The sequence below is a fragment of the Syngnathus scovelli genome, chromosome 15, assembly GCF_024217435.2.
Source record: "Syngnathus scovelli strain Florida chromosome 15, RoL_Ssco_1.2, whole genome shotgun sequence".
Taxonomy (NCBI): domain Eukaryota; kingdom Metazoa; phylum Chordata; class Actinopteri; order Syngnathiformes; family Syngnathidae; genus Syngnathus; species Syngnathus scovelli.
This window is the reverse complement of record NC_090861.1, coordinates 12,978,153-12,984,472: the sequence shown is the minus strand read 5'-3', so window position 1 is coordinate 12,984,472 and position 6,320 is coordinate 12,978,153.

Genomic DNA, 6,320 nt, shown 5'->3' with positions numbered 1-6,320 from the left:
CTGCATCACGCAACATAGCGTGACCGAGACGGCCGTTATCCACCTGCGTGAAGTTATTTGGTGAAATGAATGAGATGTTTAAGACACCATCGTTCTGTCTCTATGTAGATGAAGGGAAATAATCGATTGCTGAAGGTCCAAAGGTGTTGTGATAAACAAATAAACATATTAGTGACATATTTGTGATAAACATATTAGGCAGGATAATCACATATGTTAACTTGACTGCCCACACTGTATTTATTTATGGTTATTTGTTAAATCGAGTACTGTTAGACATGAAACAGGAAGTGTTTAACATAAATGGACGACGAAAGGGGTACTCACCATTGTAGCTCCTGCTGGTCAATGATACGAGCCTCTTCTTGCAGTGGAAAACATACAGCCAACAAACACCGTGGAACCTAAAGGAAGGAAATTAAACATTAACATTTAGCCTCAACCAACATTCACAGATACAACGCAACGCAAACTACACAAACGTAAATCTTTTTAAACACAATGAGTTGTACTTACCGTGTACGCTCTAGACGGTCCACTTGCAAGCAGAAAATAAAGATATTTCTGTTGATAATCGTCGTGTTTGTATCCGTTGTCTCGCTCAAGGCCATTGCGCCCACAGATTTGAATTTTGGCCAGAGTTCAGCCTATTGACGTCATTTCCGCGGTGTAATACCCGCATATCTGAAACGGCAAAGTTAAGAGTAGAGTTAAATAAAGTTTTTAATCAACGCAATAATTTACAAACGTTGACCAGTCGAAATAATCGTCGAAATTTGGCGTCTGTGGCTGGAAGCAGACGCCGAGTTCGACGTTCCTCCCAAATGCCACACTGCCTCGCTTTTCAGGCCAACAAAAAAACATAGTTTTCAAAACAATGAGTTGTAATTACCTTGTACGCTCTAGACGGTCAAGTTGCAAGCTGAAAACAAAAATATTTGTCTTGTTAGTCGTCGTGTTACTAACCGCTGTGTCTTGTTTGCCAGCATTGCCGCTTTCCTACTTCCTGTTGCAAGCCACGCCCACGGATTATAATTTTGCCATGAGTTCCGCCTATTGACGTCATGTCCGCGTCGCATGACTGCGACGTAATATTATCTAAAACTGTTTGTGCGGCATGGTGTTGTTCTGTGCGGTATTGTGTTATTCTGTGCGGCGTCGTGTTGTTCTGTGCGGCGTAGTGTTGTTCAGTGCGGCGTCGTGTTGTTCAGTGCGGCATGTTGTTGTTCAGTGCGGCATGTTGTTGTTCAGTGCGGCATGTTGTTGTTCAGTGCGGCATGGTGTTGTTCAGTGCGGCATGGTGTTGTTAAGTGCGGCATGGTGTTGTTCAGTGCGGCATGGTGTTGTTCAGTGCGGCATGGTGTTGTTCAGTGCGGGATGGTGTTGTTCAGTGCGGCATGGTGTTGTTCAGTGCGGCATGGTGTTGTTCAGTGCGGCATGGTGTTGTTCAGTGCGGCATAATATTGTTCAGTGCGGCGTAATGTTGTTCAGTGGGGCATGGTGTTGTTCAGTGCGGCATTGTGTTGTTCAGTGCGACATGATGTTGTTCAGTGCGGCATAATGTTGTTCAGTGCGGCATAATGTTGTTCAGTGCGGCATAATGTTGTTCAGTGCGGCATAATGTTGTTCAGTGCGGCATAATGTTGTTCAGTGCGGGATGGTGTTGTTCAGTGCGGCATGGTGTTGTTCAGTGCGGCATGGTGTTGTTCAGTGCGGCATGGTGTTGTTCAGTGCGGCATAATGTTGTTCAGTGCGGCATAGTGTTGTTCAGTGCGGCATGGTGTTGTTCAGTGCGGCATGGTGTTGTTCAGTGCGGCATGGTGTTGTTCAGTGCGGCATGGTGTTGTTCAGTGCGGCATGGTGTTGTTCAGTGCGGCATGGTGTTGTTCAGTGCGGCATGGTGTTGTTCAGTGCGGCATGGTGTTGTTCAGTGCGGCATGGTGTTGTTCAGTGCGGCATGGTGTTGTTCAGTGCGGCATGGTGTTGTTCAGTGCGGCATGGTGTTGTTCAGTGCGGCATGGTGTTGTTCAGTGCGGCATGGTGTTGTTCAGTGCGGCATGGTGTTGTTAAGTGCGGCATGGTGTTCAGTGCGGCATAATGTTGTTCAGTGCGGCATAATGTTGTTCAGTGCGGCATGGTGTTGTTCAGTGCGGCATAATGTTGTTCAGTGCGGCATAATGTTGTTCAGTGCGGTATATTGTTGTTCAGTGGGGCATAATGTTGTTCAGTGCGGCATGGTGTTGTTCAGTGCGGGATGGTGTTGTTCAGTGCGGCATGGTGTTGTTCAGTGCGGCATGGTGTTGTTCAGTGGGGCATTGTGTTGTTCAGTGCGGCATGGTGTTGTTCAGTGCGGCATGGTGTTGTTCAGTGCGGCATGGTGTTGTTCAGTGCGGCATGGTGTAGTTCAGTGCGGCATGGTGTTGTTCAGTGCGGCATGGTGTTGTTCAATGCGGGATGGTGTTGTTCAGTGCGGCATGGTGTTGTTCAGTGCGGCATGGTGTTGTTCAGTGCGGCATGGTGTTGTTCAGTGCGGCATGGTGTTGTTCAGTGCAGCGTCGTGTTGTTCAGTGCGGCGTCGTGTTGTTCAGTGCAGCATGGTGTTGTTCAGTGCGGAATGGTGTTGTTCAGTGCGGCATGGTGTTGTTCAGTGCGGCATGGTGTTGTTAAGTGCGGCATGGTGTTGTTAAGTGCGGCATGGTGTTGTTCAGTGCGGCATGGTGTTGTTCAGTGCGGCATGGTGTTGTTCAGTGCGGCATGGTGTTGTTCAGTGCGGCATGGTGTTTTTCAGTGCGGCATAATGTTGTTCAGTGCGGCATAATGTTGTTCAGTGCGGCATAATGTTGTTCAGTGCGGCATAATGTTGTTCAGTGCGGCATAATGTTGTTAAGTGCGGGATGGTGTTGTTCAGTGCGGCATGGTGTTGTTCAGTGCGGCATGGTGTTGTTCAGTGCGGCATGGTGTTGTTCAGTGCGGCATGGTGTTGTTCAGTGCGGCATGGTGTTGTTCAGTGCGGCATGGTGTTGTTCAGTGCGGGATGGTGTTGTTCAGTGCGGGATGGTGTTGTTCAGTGCGGGATGGTGTTGTTCAGTGCGGCATGGTGTTCAGTGCGGCATAATGTTGTTCAGTGCGGCATAATGTTGTTTAGTGCGGCATGGTGTTGTTCAGTGCGGCATAATGTTGTTCAGTGCGGCATAATGTTGTTCAGTGCGGTATAATGTTGTTCAGTGCTGCATGGTGTTGTTCAGTGCTGCATGGTGTTGTTCAGTGCGGGATGGTGTTGTTCAGTGCGGCATGGTGTTGTTCAGTGCGGCATGGTGTTGTTCAGTGCGGCATGGTGTTGTTCAGTGCGGCATGGTGTTGTTCAGTGCGGCATGGTTTTGTTCAGTGCGGCATGGTGTTGTTCAGTGCGGCATGGTGTTGTTCAGTGCGGCATGGTGTTGTTCAGTGCGGCATGGTGTTGTTCAGTGCGGCATGGTGTAGTTCAGTGCGGCATGGTGTTGTTCAGTGCGGCATGGTGTAGTTCAGTGCGGCATGGTGTTGTTCAGTGCGGGATGGTGTTGTTCAGTGCGGCATGGTGTTGTTCAGTGCGGCATGGTGTTGTTCAGTGCGACATGATGTTGTTCAGTGCGGCATAATGTTGTTCAGTGCGGCATAATGTTGTTCAGTGCGGCATAATGTTGTTCAGTGCGGCATGGTGTTGTTTAGTGCGGGATGGTGTTGTTCAGTGCGGCATGGTGTTGTTCAGTGCGGCATGGTGTTGTTCAGTGCGGCATGGTGTTGTTCAGTGCGGCATGGTGTTGTTCAGTGCGGCATGGTGTTGTTCAGTGCGGCATGGTGTTGTTCAGTGCGGGATGGTGTTGTTCAGTGCGGCATGGTGTTCAGTGCGGCATGGTGTTCAGTGCGGCATGGTGTTCAGTGCGGCATAATGTTGTTCAGTGCGGCATAATGTTGTTCAGTGCGGCATGGTGTTGTTCAGTGCGGCATAATGTTGTTCAGTGCGGCATAATGTTGTTCAGTGCGGTATATTGTTGTTCAGTGGGGCATAATGTTGTTCAGTGCGGCATGGTGTTGTTCAGTGCGGCATGGTGTTGTTCAGTGCGGCATGGTGTTGTTCAGTGCGGCATGGTGTTGTTCAGTGCGGCATGGTGTTGTTCAGTGCGGCATTGTGTTGTTCAGTGCGGCATGGTGTTGTTCAGTGCGGCATGGTGTAGTTCAGTGCGGCATGGTTTAGTTCAGTGCGGCATGGTGTTGTTCAGTGCGGCATGGTGTTGTTCAGTGCGGGATGGTGTTGTTCAGTGCGGGATGGTGTTGTTCAGTGCGGGATGGTGTTGTTCAGTGCGGGATGGTGTTTTTCAGTTTGGCATGGTGTTGTTCAGTGCGGCATGGTGTTGTTCAGTGCGGCATGGTGTTGTTCAGTGCGGCATGGTGTTGTTCAGTGCGGCGTCGTGTTGTTCAGTGCAGCATGGTGTTGTTCAGTGCGGAATGGTGTTGTTCAGTGCAGCATGGTGTTGTTCAGTGCGGCATGGTGTTGTTAAGTGCGGCATGGTGTTGTTCAGTGCGGCGTAATGTTGTTCAGTGGGGCATGGTGTTGTTCAGTGGGGCATGGTGTTGTTCAGTGCGGCATGGTGTTGTTCAGTGCGGCATGGTGTTGTTCAGTGCGGCATGGTGTTGTTCAGTGCGGCATGGTGCTGTTCAGTGCGGCATGGTGTTGTTCAGTGCGGCATGGTGTTGTTCAGTGCGGCATGGTGTTGTTCAGTGCGGCATGGTGTTGTTCAGTGTGGCATGGTGTTTTTCAGTGCGGCATAATGTTTTTCAGTGCGGCATAATGTTGTTCAGTGCGGCATAATGTTGTTCAGTGCGGCATAATGTTGTTCAGTGCGGCATAATGTTGTTCAGTGCGGGATGGTGTTGTTCAGTGCGGCATGGTGTTGTTCAGTGCGGCATGGTGTTGTTCAGTGCGGCATGGTGTTGTTCAGTGCGGCATGGTGTTGTTCAGTGCGGCATGGTGTTGTTCAGTGCGGCATGGTGTTTTTCAGTGCGGCATGGTGTTGTTCAGTGCGGGATGGTGTTGTTCAGTGCGGGATGGTGTTGTTCAGTGCGGCATGGTGTTCAGTGCGGCATAATGTTGTTCAGTGCGGCATAATGTTGTTCAGTGCGGCATGGTGTTGTTCAGTGCGGCATAATGTTGTTCAGTGCGGCATAATGTTGTTCAGTGCGGTATAATGTTGTTCAGTGCTGCATGGTGTTGTTCAGTGCTGCATGGTGTTGTTCAGTGCGGGATGGTGTTGTTCAGTGCGGCATGGTGTTGTTCAGTGCGGCATGGTGTTGTTCAGTGCGGCATGGTGTTGTTCAGTGCGGCATGGTGTTGTTCAGTGCGGCATGGTGTTGTTCAGTGCGGCATGGTGTTGTTCGGTGCGGCATGGTGTTGTTCGGTGCGGCATGGTGTTGTTCAGTGCGGCATGGTGTTGTTCAGTGCGGTATCGTGTTGTTCAGTGCGGTATCGTGTTGTTCAGTGCGGCATCGTGTTGTTCAGTCCGGTATCGTTGTGTTGTTCGTATTGTGTTGTGTTGTTCGTAATGTGTTGTGTTGTTTGTATTGTGTTGTTGGTATTGTGTTGTGTTGTTCGTATTTTGTTGTGTTGTTCATATTGTGTTGAGTTGTTCATATTGTGTTGAGTTGTTCGTATTGTGTTGTGTTGTTCGTATTGTGTTGCCTCTAACACTTAGCTTCTAACACTTAGCCTCTAGCACATAGAAGGTAAATAAATAGGAAGGAAGGACTCACCGGTGACGTCGTCGCCCACGTCCAAGCGTTGTACTTTGTATTTTCATCCTTCTGACAGTGGAAAACATATAGCCAACAAACACCGTGGAACCTAAACGAATGAAAGAAAACTATCATTTGGCCACAACCAACATTCACAGATACAACACAATGTGATGTGCGGTGTTGAGGTTAAAGGTTGAGTGAAGGGCCCTCGTTTTAAACTACTTTTTTGAAAAGGAGTGGGAACAAGTAAGACGTATTTAATTTATTTATTGGGAAGTAGTAAGACTTATTAAATTTATTTAATCTACTTTTCTTCCCAGGCAAAATTTGATGTGCTGCAATTCCAAATTTCCAAAGTGAATGAAGGAATGAAATCCTTTAAATTATGATTTTGTATAAATACTAGGCATAAACACAAAATCTACGGCACAAAATGGGCAGACTTTACTTGTTTGAAAAGGACTGGTTACAAGACAGACTTTTTTAATTTATTTAATGGGAAGAAGACTTATTTAGTTTAATTGATCTATTTTTGTTCCCTGGCAAAATTC